Genomic DNA, 20,449 nt, shown 5'->3' with positions numbered 1-20,449 from the left:
ATTTTACTGCAATAAAAAATTACACAGCAAAAAAAAAAGGTAAATGATCAGGATATAAGTAGATAGAAAATCAACAAGGACATGCAAGACTTGAACTTGATACTAGGTAGTATTTGTGTGCGTGTGTGTATGTGTGTGTGTATAACTAATTAGACCTACCCAACCACAGCAGAGTAAAGATTCTTCTCAGGTGCACATAGAACATTACAGGATAGGATATATGTTGGGTCATAAAATGTCTCAATAAATTTGAACAAAGATAGAGATTAAACAAGTATCTTTTCTGACCACAGTGGAATAAAATTAGAAATGTATAACAGAAGGAAGATTCACAACTAAGTGGAAATTAAACAATTAAATTCTTTTTTTTGTTTGTTTGTTTTAAACAATTAAATTCTAAATAACCAGTGGGCCAAAGAATAAATCACAAGAGGGGCACCTGGGTAGCTCAGTGGTTGAGCGTCTGCCTTTGGCTCAGAGGCATGATCCTGGGATCCTGGGGTCGAGTCCCACATTGGGCTCCCCACAGGGTGTCGCCTTCTCCCTCTGCCTATGTCTCTGCCTCTCACTCCGTGTCTCTCATGAATAAATAAATAAAATCTTTAAAAAGAGAGAGCGAGAATAAGCCACAAGGGAAATAGAAAATAAGGAGAGTGAAAGTGAAGCACAACATACTGAAACTTATAGGAGACACTGAGAGCAGCTCTCTGAGAGAAGTTTATAGCCATCTACCTTTAAAATGAAACATCTCAAATCAATAACTTGACCTTTCACTTTAAGAAAGTAGAAAAAGAGTAAACCAAACCGAAGCAATCAGAAGGAAAGACATAAGATTAGAGCGGACAAAACAGGCAAGAAGATTAATGAAACCAGAAATTGGTTATCTTAAAAAATCAACAAATTGACAAACCTTTAACTAGATGGACAAAGGAAAAAGATAGCTGGCTAAAAATCAGGAATAAAAGAGGGGATATCCCAAGTGACCTCACAGAAACAAGAAATACTTATTTACTTAGTAAATAATAGTAATCATAGGAATATTTAAAAGGAAATACTCTGATCAGCTGCACACTGACACATTGGGTAACCTAAATATGAAAGGACAAATTCTTAGAAACACATTGTCAAAAATCACTTAAGAAAAGGGTACCTAGGGGATCCCTGGGTGGCGCAGCGGTTTGGCGCCTGCCTTTGGCCCAGGGCGCAATCCTGGAGGCCCGGGATCGAATCCCACGTCGGGCTCCCAGTGCATGGAGCCTGCTTCTCCCTCTGCCTGTGTCTCTGCCTCTCTCTCTCTCTCTGTGACTATCATAAATAAAAAAAAAATTAAAAAAAAAAAAAGTTTAAGAAAAGGGTACCTGGGGCAGCCCTGGTGGCGCAGCGGTTTAGCGCCGCCTGCAGCCCGGGGCGTGATCCTGGGGACCCTGGATCGAGTCCCACATCAGGCTCTCTGTATGATGCCTGCTTCTCCCTCTGCCTGTGTCTCTGCCTCTCTCTGTCTCTATGAATAAATAAATAAAATCTTTAAATTAAAAAAAAAAAAAGAAAAGGGTACCTGGGTGGCTCAGCTAATTGGGTGTCTGACTCTTGGTTTTGACTCAGGTTATGGTCTCAGAGTCCTGGGATCAAGCCTCATGTTGGGTTCTGTTGCTCACTGCAGAATCTACTTGTTTCTCTCCTTCCCCCTCTGCTCCTCCCCCCATTTGTGTGTGCTCTTTCATATAAATAAATCTTAAAAAAAAAGTCTCACGAAGAAAATCTTAATAGATCTATAACAACAAAAGAGATTGAATTAATAATTAAAACACTTCCAACAAAAAAAAAGCCCATGACCAGATAGCTTCATTGATGAATTCTGCCAAATGTTTAGAAGAATTAACACCAGTCTTTCTCAAACTTTTCCAAAAACAGAAGAGAGAACACTGCCTCATTCTGTGAGGCCAATATTACCCTGATAACCAAGCCAGAAAGAAAGTCATAAGAAAACCATGTGTTGGGGATCCCTGGGTAGCTCAGCGGTTTAGCGCTTGCCTTCAGCCCAAGGCGTGATCCTGGAGTCCCAGGATCGAGTCCCACATCAGGCTCCCTGCATGGAGCCTGCTTCTCCCTCTGCCTGTGTCTCTGCCTCTCTCTCTCTCTCTCTCTCTCTCTCTCTCTCTTTCTGTTTCTCATGAATAAATAAATAAAATCTTTAAAAGGAAGAAAAAAGAAAACCATGTGTTAATATTCATTATGCAAAAATTCTCAACAAAATACTGGCAAACAATCCAGGAGCAGATAAAAAGAATCATATACTATGACCAAGTGGGATTTATCCCAAGAATGCAAGGTTGGTTCAGGATATGATAAATCAGTGTAATATATATCTCAGTAGAATAAAGAGGGAAAAAACAAGATAAACTTGTCAATAGGCATAGAAAGAATATTTGACAAAATTAAATACCCATTTCTGATTTGAAAAAAAAAAACTGAGCAATTAGGAATAGAAGGGAACTTTCTCAGTCTGTTAAAGGGCATCTGTGCAAAACCTGCAGCTGATAGCATACTTCATGGTGAAAGACTTTGGAAGCTTTCCCTCTAAGATCAGGAACAAGAAAGGATGTCCCCCTCACCACCTTTATTTTTAAAGATTATATTTATTATTTATTTGACAGAAAGAGGGAGCGTGCTCACACAAGCAGGAGGAAGAGCAGGCAGAGAGAAAGGGAGAGGCAGGCTCCTTGCTGAGTAGAGCCTGACTTGGGGCTTGATCCCAGGATTCTGGGATTATGACCTGAGCCAAAGGGAGACACTTAACCATGTGAGCCACCCAGGTACCACCACCCTTACCACTTCTATTCAGTGTTTTTTCTGGAAATTCTAGCTAGAACAGTTGGGCAAGAGAGAAAAGTTATTGAAAAGGAATAAGTAAAATCATCTCTGTTTGTAGATAACATGATTTATGTCTAGAAGACCTTAAAGAATTAACAAACAAACTGTTAGAGCTAATAAACATTCAGTTAAATTGCAGGATACAGGTCAGTATACTAAAATCACTTACATTTCTTTGTTTTGTTTTTTTTTTTAAGAGAGAGAGTGAGTTTGGGTGGGGAGGAGCAGAGGGAGACAGAAATTCGTAATCAGACTTTATGCCCAGCACAGAGTCCACTGTGGGCTCAATCACATGATTGAGAGCCCACAGGAAACTCATGTCTCTGAAGTCATGACATGACCCAAAATCAAGAGTTGAATGCTTAACTACCTGAGCCACCAGGCACCCCATCACTTGAATTTCCTATATGCTAGTAATGAAAACTCTAAGAATGAAGTTTTGTGGGGGTTTTTTTTGTGTGTGTTTTTTTAAGGTTTTATTTTTTTATTCATGACAGACAGAGAGAGAGAGGCAGACACAGGCAGAGGGAGAATCAGGCTCCATGCAGGGAGCCCGATGCGGGACTCAATTCCCGGGCCCTAGGATCATGCCCTAGCCAAAGGCAGACGCTCAACCACTGATCCACCCAGGCACCCAACTTTGTATCTCCATATATTTGCCTATCCTGGACATTTCTTTTTTTCTTCTTTTTTTTTTTTTTTTTTTTTAAATTTATGATAGTCACACAGAGAGAGAGAGAAAGAGAGGCAGAGACACAGGCAGAGGGAGAAGCAGGCTCCATGCACTGGGAGCCCGACGTGGGACTCGATCCCGGGTCTCCAGGATCACGCCCTGGGCCAAAAGGCAGGCGCTAAACCGCTGCACCACCCAGGGATCCCTATCCTGAACATTTCATATAAATGGAATCATTTATGTGGGCTTTTGTGGACCGGCTGTTTCATGTAGCATTATGTTTTCAAGATTCATCCATGCTGTGGCCTGTGTTATCAGTACTTTATTCCTTTTTGTGCCCAAATAATATTCCATTGTTTGGCTATACCACATATTTTCAGTTCATCTATTGATGGACGTTTTGGTTGTTTTGACTATTTATGCTGCAATAAACACTGTACAGGTTTTTGCATGTACATAAGTAATTTTCCTTATCCTCATGTCCATCTTCTACTCTGCTGCAAAACTGGTTTAAAATCATGATCTGGGGATGCCTGGGTGGCTCAGCGGTTCAGCTCCTACCTTCAGCCCAGGGTGCAATCCTGGAGTCCCGGGATCGAGTCCCACATCGGGCTTCTGCATGGAGCCTGCTTCTCCCTCTGTGTCTCTGCCTCTCTGTATATATCTCTCATGAATAAATAAACAAAATCTTTAAAAATAAATAAATAAAATTGTGATCTGGAAGCTACTTCCTCTTTGCCATGCAGTTATAGCCCAAGATCCTCAGTATGGAGAACAAGATCCCCTGTGATCAATTTGACCCTTGCACGTAGGCTTATTGACTCCTCATTCTTATGAACTCCTCAGTTTCATCTTGATCCTGAATGCTTCACCATCCCCTCACTCCACTCCTTCCGTCTAGGGAGTGTCTGTTCCTTCAGGTTTGAGAACAACATCTATGCAAAATAGTTTGTGCACCTGCTTCACCGCTGCAGGGATTCACTCTTCACATGTGCTCTTCTCTACTCCCTCCTCACAGAAACCGGGGAGCCAAGTTCTTTCTCGACTTCAATCCAGGAGAATGTTTGCTATATTTTAGGGCATATTCTTTGGGGGTCTTTACATCTGTAGTTCATTTTCCCTGTGTTCCCAAACTCTACAGAATGTATCACAAGGGTACTGAAGTTGTTGTTTGGATGTCTGTCTTCCTTTCTAGCCTATGAGCAGTCTGCCATAAGGCTCAGGACATGACAAAGCTAATAAATGTCTGAGCCTGTATATTGAATGTAATGGACTACAGTAGAGGTTCATTTTTAGAACTGGGGTTCTCAACCCTGTGTGTAAAAACCTGTGAAGATTGTGGGGGAAAAGCAGATTCCTGAGAACCACAACTAAAGATTTATAATTCTAACGGTATAAAATGAGACCCTGGGATCTGCATTTTTACAAATACTGCAGGTGATGCATAGATCACACTGAGAATCACACATAGAATAGTGATTAAGACCGTGGATGTGAGTGTCAGGTAAGTTTGAGCGTCACCTCTGCCCCTACTATGTGACTTCATGCAAATTACTTAGCTTCTTTGAGCCTTACTTTTTTCTTCTGTAGAAATGAAGGAGTAACTGAGGCAGTCATGCACATTTTCTAGTTTAATAGATTTTTAAATTATTATTTTCTTTGATGGTAATCGGGTGCTGTTTGGTAATATAAATTCTACATTTTCCCAGACTGCTATGTAAGTTGAATAATTTGAGGTAATTATAAATTACTTCCCGGCTGGCTATAGAACTTTGCCATTTATAAAGTTGATTAAAAAGTTAAATAATCAAGTTGATTGGCTCTTAATTCCTTCCCACCTAAATTCTCTGGCTCTGTGATTTTAAGGGACATCATATTGGTTAAAAAACAAAAACAAAACACAAACCTGGGGGAATGAGAAGAGAGGCTAATTGGGGATGCTTTGAGGAAACCTTCAGGGGGACCTGGAGGTTTTCCCTGCAAACTCCATGCATGCTGCTTAGTTTACAGTGTGGGAATCCCCACAAGAAAACCCTTGAGGCTTAGGTGAACGTAGGCTTTGTTGTGTAGCTGGTTCCAGATGGTTCCCCCATTAAGACTTTTAGAAATGGGCATACCAAAGAATTCCTCTTATCTTTCTGCCTTGTTGAGTGGACATTACACAGATATCCCGCACCTATTGCTGCTTTTGTAAGGAAACATTTATTAAGAGGTATTCCAACTGTTTAAAAAAAAAATACACAAATCAATTCAAAAACTTAAAAACTTCAATTAATAATTTCAAGGTTTTTTTCCTTTAGTGGGTACTTACAGTACAGGAGGAAATATGGAAAACAGAATAGTTAACATACAGAAAGAAAAACCTTTCTGGGGGATCCCTGGGTGGCGCAGTGGTTTGGCGCCTGCCTTTGGCCCAGGACGCGATCCTGGAGACCCGGGATCGAGTCCCACGTCAGGCTCCCGGTGCATGGAGCCTGCTTCTCCCTCTGCCTGTGTCTCTGCCTCTCTCGCTCTCTCTGTACGACTATCGTAAATAAATTTAAAAAAAAAAGAAAAACCTTTCTGGACACTAGACAGTCTTATGCTACAAACCCAATTTCCCCTTTCTTTGCTTCCTATGGACACTTTTGTAATGATATATACGTATGGCTTTTTTGTTTGTCATGTGTTTGTTTCCTGCAGACACATCTCTATTCTTGCTGTTCAAAAATAGATAGGATGCTGGTTCTTTGATTTCAAAGTCTGTGAGTTAAAACTGGACAGTCTGAAATGCATAATCTTTTTCTAAACAGAAAGATAGATCTGATAGAGCTCTTAATTTGTCAAGAGCCACATAAGCAGTGCCAGAGCCTTTTCCTTATCTAGCTATAAATATGGATGAACATACCCATCCTTTGGAGGCAGCAGTTTGGGACCAATTTTTTTGGTCTCTGACTACTCAGAGTCCGCAGGAAAGGGCAGATTGTGACACTTGACTAGCTCACGAGAGCAGGAACTGTTACGTGACACTCAGCACATACTGCTCTCTCAGGCCCCAAATGCAGCATTAATGCTTGGACCATGCATGCTTTATGTCGTAGGAGCTGTCTCATCAACAGAGATAGATTCCCTAATACCATATCATCTTCCTTTAACTCTCTTAGGAGTCATCCTAAAATAATTGTGCTAATCACTGTAACTTCATTAACCATCCATTACAAAATAAGCCCTGTGAGTTTGCCTTTCATCTAACAAATACATTTTCTCTTTTAAATTGTGTCCTGCCACTTATTATTCACTGAAGTCTTAGAATACTAGAATCATTACTGTTGAAAGGACCTTGGCATTCTTATTTACTGTCAGGTTTACAGATGTGGGACTAAAAGCTCCACTGGATAAATGACGGCCTTAAGGCCATCTCATCAGTCCGTGGCATCACATAAACAACCTTCAGCACTATTGCTTTAATGATTAAATCTTCCTTGTTTTTTAAATTAGTGCCTCAGTTTGTACCCATTATGTTTTTATTTTTTCTACAGTTATGCTTTTAAATTTAATTTAAATATGCAGCTAACATTAATAATTCTTAAGTGCTTATATGGAAAAGTGCTAATCCATTGTTCTATTTCATAACCTCTGTAATTTCTGCTTCCCAGAGGCAACTGCTTTCAGTTCTGTTTGTTTAGGGATTGACGATATCAGATTGATAAGGAAAATAAGAAAATAATTTTTACTTTCAGCATATATTTTCTTCTAAAACTTATATTCAGCAGCTTCTGCTGTACCATTGTTTTCTTGTCTGGAAAAACTTAATTGAATACAGTCAAGGGGCCTCTAAAGGTTAATTTAAGAGAGCTTTACTTTGGATGAAAAATCTTTTTTTCTGATAAAATGCCAGACCTACAATTGGATTAGTTAATCCAAAGGATAATGAAATCACTTAATCCAGTACAAAATAGTTTTAGTAAACAACAACAAAAAAAGCTTTTAGAACTGCCTGAGGTAATTTAATCTCAAGTAAGCATTAAGAATGCACAGTTTTATTGAGGGATTTGGTCACTAATGCTTGGCTAGAGAAGAAAAGATTGTACATGTCTTTGGGGATCGGTGGAGGCAGAGGAACTGACAGACTTGAATGATTTGGAAGTGATGTTTTATGTGCTGTGCTTTGCTTGCTTTCTAGCAGTTTTTCCTGATACAAAGTAACTTGTTACATACATACTAAGGTGTGTGCCAGATAGTGCTCTGGGTGTTAAAGCAGAATCAGGAGATAAAAAGACGTTTTCTCTTCTCAGGATGATTATGTACTAGTCAGTAAAAATATAGCAGTAATTAAAACTAAATATGAACTTCTGTTTAGGTATAGTATCAGTCTCTACTAGAGAACTATTATTTTGTTTAAAATAGTTTGTGTGTATATGTGTGTATGTATTTGAAAGTATTGAGAAATAATCTAGGCAGCTAAGACCAATTTGGCAGGAGCCAAAATTGCAGAAAGAACACGTTGAATTGAGCCCTGTATTCACCCCTATTTTTTTTAAACCCTTGGTTGGCTAATGAGGCAGAGACCAAACAGAAAGCAGTGGTCCGGAGCTAGACTCTCTGAGTAGGGATACTAAGGTTCAAATTCAAAGCTACTAAGACAGTCAAGATCTGGAGGTCCTAAATCCCAGGGAAAAGACAATGCCAGAGTAGCAAAGTCAGTGCTTGACTTAGCTTTTGGCCTCAAGTTTGCCTGTTCTGTCCTAAGGTGTGCTGAGGCCAGTTTAGATTCAGCAGAAGCTGCTGCCAGGAGGGTAACCACTTCAGCCTCATTCTATTGAAAAATCTCCTTTCCGCATTGAATGGTGTTGGCACCTTTGTCAATTCATTTGACTTTTACACAGTTTATTCACTTATTTCCTTGACTATTTAAAACCTAATGGTTTGTCTCTGGTCTCTTTATTCTACTCTATTCTATAGGTTTGCCTCTGCTGGTACCGCACTATTTTTATCACTGGAGCTATGCAGCAAATTTTGAAATCAGGAAGTATGAGTCCTCTAGCTTTGTTCTTACCTTTTTAAGATTGTCTTGACTATTCAGGGTTGCTTGAGATTCCGTATGGATTTTAGGAGGGTTTTGCTATTTCTGCAAAAAAAAAAAAAAAAAAAAAAAGTCCTTGGAACATTGGTAGAAATTGCATTGAATCTGTAGATTACTTTGGGTAATAACACCACAATAGTATTAAGTCTTCCAACCCATGAATCTGGGGTTTTATCATACAAATTAAGTTTTACCTTCTGGATTAAGTTGGTTCCTAATTGTTTTATTCTTTCTGGTGCTATTGTAAGTGGAATTATTTTGTAATTTCCTTTTTAGGAAATTACATTGTTCGTTGTTCATTGTTACTGTATAGAAATGCTCTGATTTTTGTATATTGACCTTGATTCTGCTACTTTGCTGAATTCATTTATTAAATCTAACTGTTCAGGGTTATCTACATAGAAGACATATCATCTGCAGACAGAGATGATTTTACTTCTTCATCTTCAATATGGATGCCTTTTATTTCTCTTTCTTCCCTAATTGCCCTGGTTAGAACTTCCAGAACTATGTTGAGTAGAAGTAGCAAAAGTAGATGTCCTTGGCTTGTTCTTCCTCAGTGTAGAAAAGAGCTTTCAGTTTTTCACCATTGAGTATGATGTTTGCTGTGGTTTTTCATATATAGCTTTTTATAGTATGGAGGTAGTTTTCTTCTATTCCTATTTTTCAAGTATTTTTATCATGAAAGGTTGTTGAATTTTATCACATGCTTTTTGTGTATCAACTGAGATCATCACATGGGTTCTTTCCCCTTCATTCTGTTAATGTGGTTAGTATATCACATTAGTTGATTTTTGTATGTTGTGAACCATCCTTGCATTCCAGAAATAAGTCCTACTTGGTCATGGTGTATAATCCTTTTAATGTGCTGCACTGAATTTGGTTTGCTAGTATTTTGTTGAGGATTTTTATATTAGTGTTCATAATGGATACTGGCCTGGAGCATTGTTCTCTGGTAGGATCTTTGCCTGGCTTTGGTTTCAGGGTAATGGTGGCCTCATAGAATGAGATAGAAACTATTTCCTCCTCTTCAATTTTTTTGAGAAGTTCTTTAAATATTGGGTAGAATTCATCACTGAAGTGATCAGGTCAAGGGCTTTTCTTTACTGGGAGTGTTTTGGTTTGGTTTGGTTTGGGTTGGGTTGGGTTTTTTTTTTTTTCTTTTTTCTTTTTTTTTGGTTACCGATTCAGTTATCTTACTAGTTAAACATCTATTCAGGTTTTTTGTTCTTTTTTTTTTTTAAGATTTTATTTATTTATTCATGAGAGACACAATTAGAGAGAGAGAGAGGCAGAGACACAAGCAGAGGGAGAAGCAGACTCCACACAGGGAGCCTGATGTGGGACTCGATCCCGGGACCCCAGGATCAGCGCTAAACTGCTGAGCCACCCAGGGATCCCTGATTTTCAGTTTTTGTAAAGATAATTCAGTCTTGATAGCTTTTGTGTTTCTGAAATTTTCCCATTTCATCTAGTAATCCAGTTTGTTGGCAGACAGTTGTTTATAGTACTCTGTTATAATCCTTTTCATTTCCATAGACTTGGTATAATATTCTCACTTGGTTTCATTTCTGATTTTAGTAATTTGAGGCTTCTCTCTTTTTTCCTGAGTCAATTTAGCTAAAGTTTGTCGATTTTGCTGACTTTTTATTTCATTGATTTTTTTTTTCTATTTGTCTATTCTCTTTGGTTTATCTCTGCCCTGATCTTTATTTACTTTCTTTTACTAGCTTTAGGTTTAGTTTGTTCTTATTTTTCTGGTTACTTATTTTAAAGTCAGTTAGTTTGTTGATTTGAGATCTTTCTTATTTTTTAATATGTAAGAGTTTATTGCTATAAACTTCCCCTAAACTGCTTTCTGTGTGTCCCATAAGTTTTCGTATGTCACGTTTTACTTTTACTTTTCCCTAATTATTTTCTAATTTATCTTGTGAATTCTTCTTTGATCCATTATTTGCTTAAGATAATTTATTTTGAGTGGTAAAGCAACCTTGCATTCCTTGGACAAACTCTACTTAGCTATGATGTATTATCCTTTTTAACGAGTTAAATTCAACTTGCTAAAATTTTGTTTTGAGTTTTAGCATCTGGAGTGCCTGGGTGGCTCAGCGGTTGAGCGTCTGCCTTCAGCTTAGGGCATGGTCCCAGTCCAGGTTTCGAGTCCCGCATCAGGCTCCCTTTGAGGAGCCTGCCTCTCCCTCTGTGTCTCTGCTTTTCTCTCCGTGTCTCTCATGAATGAATAAATAAAATCTTTTAAAAAGTAAATCAAATTTTTGCATATGTGTCTTAAGAGATATATTGAGCTGCAGTTTTCTTTGTTAATAATATCTTTACCAGGATTTGGTATCAGTAATGTTGACTGTAGAATAAGTTGGTAGGAATTCTTTCTTCTCTAGTTTTCTGGAAAAGTTTATTTACAGTTGCTATTTCTTCCTTCTTAAATATTTGGTAGAATTCCCCAGTGAAGTCATCTGGTCTAGTTGTCTTTGTAGGAACATTTTAACTACAAATCCAGTTGCTTTAATAGAGACATAGGGCTATTCAGATTATCTCTTTCTTCTTGAGCGAAGTTTGGCTGGCTGTGTGTTTCAGGGAATCTATTCATTTCATCTGAGTTGTAGAATTTATTGGCATAATGTTCATAATATTCCTTTCTTATAGGTACCAGTAGACTCTGAAGTGTTGTTTCTGCTCTCATTCCTGATAATGCAACTTGTGTATTTTCCCTTTTTTCCTTATTAATCTAGCTAGAGGTTTATAAAATTTATCTTCTCAATGAACCAGTTTTTTTAATTTATTTTCTTTATTATTTCTGTTTTTCTGTCTCATTGCTTTTTTCTCTGGCCTTTATTATTTACTTACTTCTGCTTACTAATCGGGTTTTATTTGTTCTTTCTCTTTAGTTTCTTATGGTAGAGTTGTCATCATTTGAAGCTTTTCATCTTTTCTGCTGTAGACACTTCTTGCTAGAAATGTTTCCCCTAAGTGCTCATTTGGTGGCATCCCACAAATTTTGATTTTGATTCATTTTCATTCAGTTCAAAATACTTTTCTGTTTTGATTTCTTCTTTGATCAGTGGATTATTTAGAAGTATTTCATTTAGTTTCCAAACACTTGAGGATTTTTCAGAGATCTTTCTGTTACTGATTTCTAACTTATTTTGATTGTGGTCAGAGAATGTACTTTCTATGACTTGGATCTTTTTAAATTTATTGAGACTCATTTTGTGGCACAGAATATGACTACCATTTAAGAAAATGCTAGTCTGCTGTTGTTGGAGAAAGGCTCTATAAATGTTAATTAGATACCATTCGTTGACTGTTGATCATATCTTCGTATCTATTTTCTAGCTACGTATTCTATCAATTTTTGATAAAAGGCAACATTACAGTCTTTTGATTATAGTTGTAGATTTCTCTATTTCTCCTTGTAGTTATAACAATGCATTTTAAATTATTACTGGTACTTAAATATGAAGAGTTATGTCCTCTTGAGAAATTTACCTCTGCCGTTATAAAATGACCTTCTTTATCCCTGAGAATATTCTGTGCTGTGAAATACTTTCTTTATATTAATATAGCCAGTCTGTCTTTTTCTTGATTATATTTAATGTGCTATACATTTCTCTAGTGTGTGTACTTCTTGCAGGTAGCACATGGTTGATTACCATATTTTTAAAGTTATTCTTCTAGTGAGTCTTCTGAGGATTACAATACACATCTTATCCCCGTTGATTTAAGGTTTTTCTGCCTTAATATGGTGAAATATAGCAACTTTTTCTCCAGTGCAACTTTTTCTTCCCTTTTCCTTTGTGCTGTTATTATCATATGCATTATATTTGTGTTATAAACCCAGTAGTACATGGTTATAATTATTGCTTTACTCAGTATTACTTTTTTTTTTCTTAAATAAAAGAGGAAGACAGATGCGAGCAATTTTAGGCATGAGGGCTATAGACTCCCTGTTCTTACCTGAAATTACTTGCCTTTGATTAATTCCCAGAGCCCTGAAATTATTATTTTTGACAATTTTGTCCAGTTTTATATTTGTTTTTTACAGGGAGGAATTGTGGACCTCTCTTCCCCCACAGCTGGAAGTTTCCTTGCATGCTTCCTTTTTGGATTTCTTTTCCCCCTACCCTCTTTCACTAAGCAACAACAACAAAGGAACACTTAGCCTTTCTTCTCCCAGAATTGTGTGTCCCCGTGGACTGAAGAGTCAGTAGAGTAAGAACTAGTGGACAGATAAAAATAGCTCAGTCTCCCACAGCTTCCTTTGAAATATTAGACTGTCTGTAGACAAGTAGGAGAAAAGGAAGTTCTCTTAATAAATTTATGAAGTGTTCATATGATACGTGCTAGCATCTACCTGGGTAGCCCAGGCTTCTGGCGTTTGCCACATTCCCTCAGGCCACTGCATTTCCAGCATTCTGAAATTTGTGGGGTGAGTGGAATTCTTTGTAGAAAGTAGCTTTCCTAACCTGAAAAGCTCAGATTTCTTGTGATTCCTCTTGTTCGCTGCATGATGAGACAGGGAATAGAGAAGTGTCCCCTGCACACGCAACGCCCGGCCCCTGGTCTATCCAACACTGTCCAAATGGTATTTCTACTGATACTCCCGTTCCTTTTCGGCGAGGTCTTCAGTCTCACAAGCCAGAAACATCATGGAGTGCCTCTTCCCTCCTAGTCCTTCCTTCCCTGTCTTCCCTCTCCATTTTCCTAGCACCCTGTCTTCATGATTCCAGTTAGAACTGAGGCAGGGGAGGGTGGAATGAGAGAGATCAGGAAAGCCGGGAGTTCCGCCAATAGATAGAGTGCAGTTAAAATAATACATTTGGAATTCCTGATAGTCAATGCAAAGCTTAGATGGTTTCATTTCCTCTTCTATAACTGGAATCTTAGGTCACAGGAATGACTTCCCAGAGTTAAAAAATCAAAAAGGTGCAGGCAGTAGATAAGGGTTTTGATCGGAATTAAATCTAGATTGAAAGTCTAAATTCTTTTTTAAATTTTACATTGTCAGTTTGGTTGGAAACTTAAGTTTCCATGCAGAAAGATCTTATTGTTTGTAAATACCACTGTGTTCCAGGGGTTAAAAATACTTGAACAAAGGGAAAGGGAATGGCAGGTTTGTTGTAGTCCCACCCGTTCTTTATGTGGACTTCCATATACTCACCCACTCTCTCCAGGCAGCTTCTCACACCTGCCACACCTGCCACAGCCTGGTCATTCATTCTGTGCCTTCTTGTCCAGGAAGCTGGCAGCAGCCTGGCATGAAGTTCACATGTCCACCGAGAGCTCACATCTCAGGGCTCCTCACAGGCCTGTGTCCTCTGATGCACACGGTGGAGGTTAGGCAGATGGCCTCATGGTCACAGTGGAGTGAAAGAGTGGTTTCCTGTTTTCAGGGGATTCCCTTTAATGCCAAACATAGCAGCTGGGAAACAAAGTTTTCCCAGAATCACAATGTACTTCTTGAGTTCTGTTTAAACATAATTTGACAGCCACTGTTAACATTTATTTATAGAAATGTCAAAGCTATAATTTTTTTAAATTAATTGCATAATACCATTACAATACATTATTTGATCAGCGGTCTTGTGTGCCTTAGGTGACACTACCTAGTCAAGATTTATCTCCCTGCCCCCCACACTGACACCAGTTCTTAAGTGCTGATGTTTACTTTTCTCATTGAGAGCATCATTCAGAGCTGCATTTGGGGCCCGTGAATGTGCAAGGATACTCAGGCATGGTGGGCTGCACACGGCGATAGCAGTCTCATGGGTTCCTGTCATGGTTCCATTGACAGAATGGGCCTGTGGAAGTGCGAGAGGCAAGAGGGACCTGACGAGTTTGCACAGAGCCAGAGAGGCCTGTCCTCCTCTGTCCGTACTTCAGCAGTCTGCTCCTCTTCCCCTCATCCTTTCCCCATTGGACTCCCAGCCACAGAGAAGACCTGTTGAATGTAGGAAACTGGTTGATTGTCAGTGTTCTTGGTTAGCTGTAAGATGATGGTCTCACAAGTTCATTTGCTTAGATAAAATTTGAAGTACTTAATTTGAATTAGCACCCACAATTCCAGTCTCAGAAGTTGGAGAACATCAGACTTGCAGTGACCCCTGGGAGTCCTGCAGATGGAGGTTTGACTTCTTAGGTGATGGGACTGAAAATCAGAGTAAGTGTCAGGCTTGCCTGAGATCATACATCTGGGCCCCCAAACACCCAGCCCTGTGTTCTCTCTACTGACCATCCTGCCTCCCTAGCAGGGTCCCAGGCTCTTCACTAAGTTTCCAGTAAATGGGTATTTTTATAATGAGTAATGCTGAGAAATAGAAATCAAATAAGTAACATTTTCAGGAGCTGCTTAATTATTTTGCTAAAAGCAGAATCATTAAATTATCTGGGTCAAATAATCTTTATGTATCAGATAGCACACACGGTCCTTTACTGCCTTACATCATGAGAAAATGTGTGTGTGTGTGTGTGTGTGTGTGTGTGTCTTTGTGTTTCATTCACTTTGGATGGGATGCCAGCATAACAATATGAAGTCTACAGAGGAGTTGAAATTTGACAGGTTAATTTTATTATATACATGATGCTCTGGCTTTTCACAAATGAGTTTAGCCTGAGGTCATTCAGGAAATTTAGGGTGACCTCTCTGTTTGTAGAAGCAGGTAATTTGTAAAGATGCTCTATTGCTGCCTCGTGATATATAATTATGGAAAGGGTAATTAACCATTAGATACTGGAGGGAGGAGGAAAGACACACTAGTTTCCTTTCCAAATGGGTTCTTTAGATTCATGAGAAAGGAGGCTGGTCTGGTTACCTACTGCTACATACATAACAGCACCCCAAAAGTTAATGGCTTAAAATAATGATGACATTTATTTTGCTCATAAATCTATAGGCTTACTGGGGATAACATCTCAGGTCTACTCCTTTCAGCTTCATCTGAGGCTCCTTCCCTCATCATGTCTGGTGGCTGACGGTGGCTGAGATTTTCTCTGGGCCGGGACCAGAAGCCTACACGCAGCCTCTCCCTGTGGCCTGGGCTTCCTCACAGCGTGCTGGCTGTGTTCCAGGGCAAATGTCCCAAGAGAGAGAGATGAGCAAAAACCCCTCTTTTTTTTTTTATGACTTAGGAGTCACGCAACATCTCTTTCTGCCACATTCTGTTAGTCGAGGCAGTCACAAAGGCCTGTCCAGTTGCAAGGGGAAGGGAGCTAGATTCCACCTCCTGATGGACGCAGCAAGGTTCTAGAGAGGATATATGGCCAGAAATACTGCTGTGGCCTTTTTTGAAAAATCCAATCTGCCACAGAGACTGTTGTCTTTTATTTAAGTAGAGCAGCTAATAACAGGACACTAACCTGGCATACCCTTATAATGATATTTTTTAAAAATACTGTCTCACAGGTGAGAGGGAACCTGGGTAGAGTAGGGACAGTCCGGCGAAGAAGTCCACCTTACGAAAGCTAGATGTGTTTGCCTGTACAGCTGCGTACCAAATCACTTGGCGTCCTGAGAACTCAGGGACGTGACCGTCTGCCTTCTCAGAGCCCTCCGAGGGTGTGAGTGCCATCGGTCACTTGGACTGTCTGGTTCCGCCGCGGTTTAACTGTGAACTGCTTCACAGTTACAGCACTTTGAAACACTAGGAAGTACAAAGCTTAAAAACGGAGAGAACCTAGGTGGCAGCTAAATGTGTTTGTGGCCCTGGGATCCCTTGTTTTAAAAAAACAGTTGTATTGAGGTAGAACTGACATATAATCAGCTGCACATATTGAAAGTTTACAATTTGATGATTTTTGACATATATATATGCCTGTGAAACCATCCCCACCCACAGTGAGTATATCAGTGTCTGTAGAAGATTCCTTAAGCCTCTTTGTACCCCCTTCGTCCTACCTTCTCCCACCGCCACCCCCCAGCAACCACGATCTGCTATCACTATGTAGTGTTTGCATTTTTATAATTTCATATAAATGGGACAATAGTGTGTATAATTTGGGGAGGGTTCTGGCTTCTGTCACTTAGCATAATGATTGTGAGATTTATTGATATTGTGTATATCAATAATTCATTTCCTTTTTTTATTCTGAAGAGCAAGTCCATTTTATGGAGGCATCACCATTTGTTTATCTGTTCAGCTCTTGCTAGACATTGGGTAATTTCCAGTTACTGCTTTTAAGTAAAGCTCCTGTGAATATTCATGTGCAGGGAGTTTGCACAGACATCTAAAAAATGGATTGGCTGGATTATGTGGTAGTTATAGGTGTCACTTTTTTTTTTTTAAGATTTTATTTATTCATGAGAGACACAGAGAGAGGAGCAGAGACATAGGCAGAGGGAGAAGCAAGCTCCCTGCGGGGAGCCTGATGGGGGCCTCGATTCCAGGACCCTTGGGATCATGCCCTGAGCAAAAGGAGTATGCTTGACTACTGAGCCACCCAGGTGTCCCTAAGTGTCACTTTTTAAGAAGCTGCCATACTATCTTCCAGAACACACCAGCAGTGTGCCACAATTTCAGTTCCTTTACATCCTCACCAAGACTTTGTGCGGTCTGCTTCAGCCACTTGAATAACTGTGTGGTGATACCTCATCATGGTTTTAATTTTCCAATCGCCTGGGAACTAATGGTGTTGAGCATCTTTCCTTGTGCTTATTTGCCATCTTCTTCAGTGAGGTGCCTGTGCACAACCAGAATGGTCAAGTACAAGGAAGGATATGATGCAGTCTAGAGCATGACCTTTGCCCTCAAGGAACTTTCAAAATTATTTCTGAAACATAATAATATTTCCAGGCCTTTTAAAATGATGCCTTTTCCTGGGCATAATTTAACCTTTTTAATGACTCAGATTTGTAATCATAAGCATTCATGACTGTACTGTGTAGAATCGTTTTGACTGGCCTTTATATTTATATTTTTGCTGCATCACATCCTTCCTTATGACCCTCAACCCTCTCTATCTGGCTGTATCCTAATGTGTTTTAGAGCAAGAAACCACAAAAAAGTGCTTGTAACCAACTTGCATGCAAAACAAAACCAGAAAAGTCAGTATGGGGTCAGGAGTAAAGTGCCACACACAAGGCCCTAATGGAACGCAGGTTCCTCCCCTCCCTCGTAACAGCATCATGTTCTCCCACTGTTGGTTGGTATCTGATGATATTTGGTCCAGAGTAAAGTGTTTCACCATTTCCCTTCACATTTATTGCACTAATGGGAAGGTAAGGGGCGCCTGGGTGACTCAGTTGGTTAAGTGCCTGCCTTTGGCTCAGGTCACAATGCCAGGGTCCTTGGGATTGAGCCCTGCATTGGGTTCCCTGCTCAGTGGGGAGCCTGCTTCTCCCTCTCCCTCTGCCCATCCACCTGCTTGTGTTCTCACGCTCTCTGTCAAATAAATAAAATCTTAAAAAAGGGGGGGTGGTAAGTAAACCACTGAGTTTGGCTGTAGGAGAGGGTGGTTCCATAGGTGTGATACCTGTTTTGAAATGTTTTGCCATTTTCCCTTGCCAAAATGGTAGGTGTAGAAACAAATACCCTGACAGATTTAAAAGAACACTTTAATCTCTGCCATAAGCAATAAGATAAGTTCATCTTAAGGTGAGTATACGCTTGAGCATCCCTTTGCTGAGATCATTTCCTTCCCAAGCTACTGAAAGACCACAGCCACTTCGCAAACAGGCAGCCTTGCACTTCAGTGTTCTGCGTCAGACCAGATACATTCCCTATGAAAGGGAGGTGCCATGCTGGGGAAGACCAGCAGTCCTTCTAGGCTCATGTTCTGTCTAGGTATGTATCAGAGAGTGTTCTGAGGGGCAGGAGATTCTCCCCTGAAATGTGAGTACCAAGAGGATAATGATGCAACCAAATGCCCCCTGCTAAGGGCCCACTACCAGTGCAGTGGTCTAAATCTTTGCTCTGTGTAGAATTAATAGTGTCTTGTGGTCTCCGTGTGGTAGTATCCTTCTGTGCAAGAATTCCATTTTTCAAATTTAAGGTATTTGGGTGAGTCTAGGTATACTTAGTGTCTATCCTTCATGCTTAAGTGCTGTCTTCTAGCAGCCCTCATCTTTAGAAGCTGAATCATTTTTTTTTTTTTATTTAAAGACCTACCTCCATACTGAACCATTCAGATCCTCTGGACTCTTTTTCCCCCCTGAATTTCTCTACTTTCCCTCAGAGCTTTCTTAAACGAGCACATTATTCAGCAGTATTCAACAAACCTTTGTGAAGTGTCTGAAGAGTGTGCTAGATCTTCAGGTCAGTGTTTGGCAAGAACACGCCTGAAACAGGGAAATTAAGTCATATAAGTGCTATTTGTTGCAATAGGCACAGGGAGAGCTGTAACAGAAGCCTGTGTGACTGTCACAGAGCCATCAGATCTTTATCTCCGGCCCAGACAGCAAGTGTCCTGAAGTTCCAGGTGTGAACTAGAGTAGAGGGACATGGAACCAGCATGGCTGGCTTCTGGTACTCCAGGGCTTCTCCTGGGTGGGAACAGAAGTCTGCTGTCTCACTCTTATTTGTGGTCTAGAAGGTGGGATCAGCACTATCTTGGGGGAGGTAGGAGAAGGGGACAGGATGTGTCAAGCTCCAGCCAAAGGCACTGTTTCATGTACCTCACAGACTCTGTCTTAGTAAATCCTCATAATTGGGTTATCTTTCCCATTTTGCATATGAGAGAGTGCAGATTTCTCCAGGTAAACTGCCCCCACAGTCTTGGAACTAGTAGGGAGTGGCCCCAACATTCAAAGCCCAGGTCAGCGGGACTCTAAAACCCATGATACTTCTATAACACCACTCTGCTTTTCCAGAGTGGTGGCTTTCACATCGGTATAAAGAATTTCCTAAGACTTAAAAAAGGAGGAGCACAGCCAGCCTTGCAAGGTAAAGAGCTTATTCCTGTCATCTTTTCTCAGAGAAGGTATTTGAATAGGGTCTTTGTGTGAGCCGTGGCTTCTTACATGGGGCAGCTTTCAAGGCCCACACCACCCAGATTGGCCTGCGTCCATCTGTTTCAGAGCCTGAGTACAAAATTGGTGGCATTTGTTTTAAGGATAAACTAAGGGAAGCCCTCCTGTGGATGTTTTGGAGTGCCTGATTTTCTTGCCATCAGACACACAAATTCTCAGGAAAGTTGTTGGGGGTTAGGACGAGAAGATAAAGCTTCTCTCCTCCTCCACCAAGCCCTTCCCCAGAGCACAAGCCACGGTAAATGTTGCTTGAGGATTGCTATGAGTGTGTCTCCTTTAGTTCAAATTGCATTTTAGTGAGTAATAGCCCCTGCCAAGGCTAAACTAAATCTAGAAAAGGCAGGACTAATTCCTAATCTTCTCATAAGACTACTCACAACATACCCAAGGCTCATGAATCAGTTATGACCTAGCCAGCAATTCTGGCCTACCGTCCATTCCTAGTGGCAGTTTTCCTAAATTTTCAAAAAACAGGCATCCTAGTTCCTGTGAAAAGTCTCCCTTTGGAAGGGTTTATGGGAATCATGGGGACTTAATCTCATCTCTTAGGGTGGCATTTGCTAACTTATTCTGAATTGTTCCCCCAAAATAGGTTCATTTGACTAAAACAATTTATAGCACATTAAACCCAAAATGTAATTATACTTTAAATTTTGTTTTTGTGAAGCTTCAGTATAGTTGGAGCTGTATCTTAGAAGTATGCTTGCTACTTTGGGCAGCATGATTGTGGTTAAATCTGGCTACCTCACCCAAGGAACCATGGTGGCCTCGCTCCTGACTTTGGAATGACCGTACACAGAGAATGATGTATCATGTTCCTTTTTGGTTACCGCAGTTACTCAGTTTATCCTAGAGGTGAGGGGAG

At 40.1% G+C, this 20,449-nt stretch overlaps 1 protein-coding gene across 5 annotated transcripts in view; it reads left to right on the top strand.

The window, feature by feature from the left end:
* SPECC1L (sperm antigen with calponin homology and coiled-coil domains 1 like) overlaps nucleotides 1-20,449 on the top strand; it is a 132,443-nt gene that overhangs the window by 99,319 nt on the left and 12,675 nt on the right. The window lies entirely within an intron of this gene.

This window comes from Nyctereutes procyonoides, unplaced genomic scaffold (genome assembly GCF_905146905.1).
Source record: "Nyctereutes procyonoides isolate TBG_1078 unplaced genomic scaffold, NYPRO_anot_genome, whole genome shotgun sequence".
In the NCBI taxonomy this organism is placed as follows: Eukaryota; Metazoa; Chordata; class Mammalia; order Carnivora; family Canidae; genus Nyctereutes; species Nyctereutes procyonoides.
This window is presented reverse-complemented; position numbering and strand designations above follow the sequence as displayed.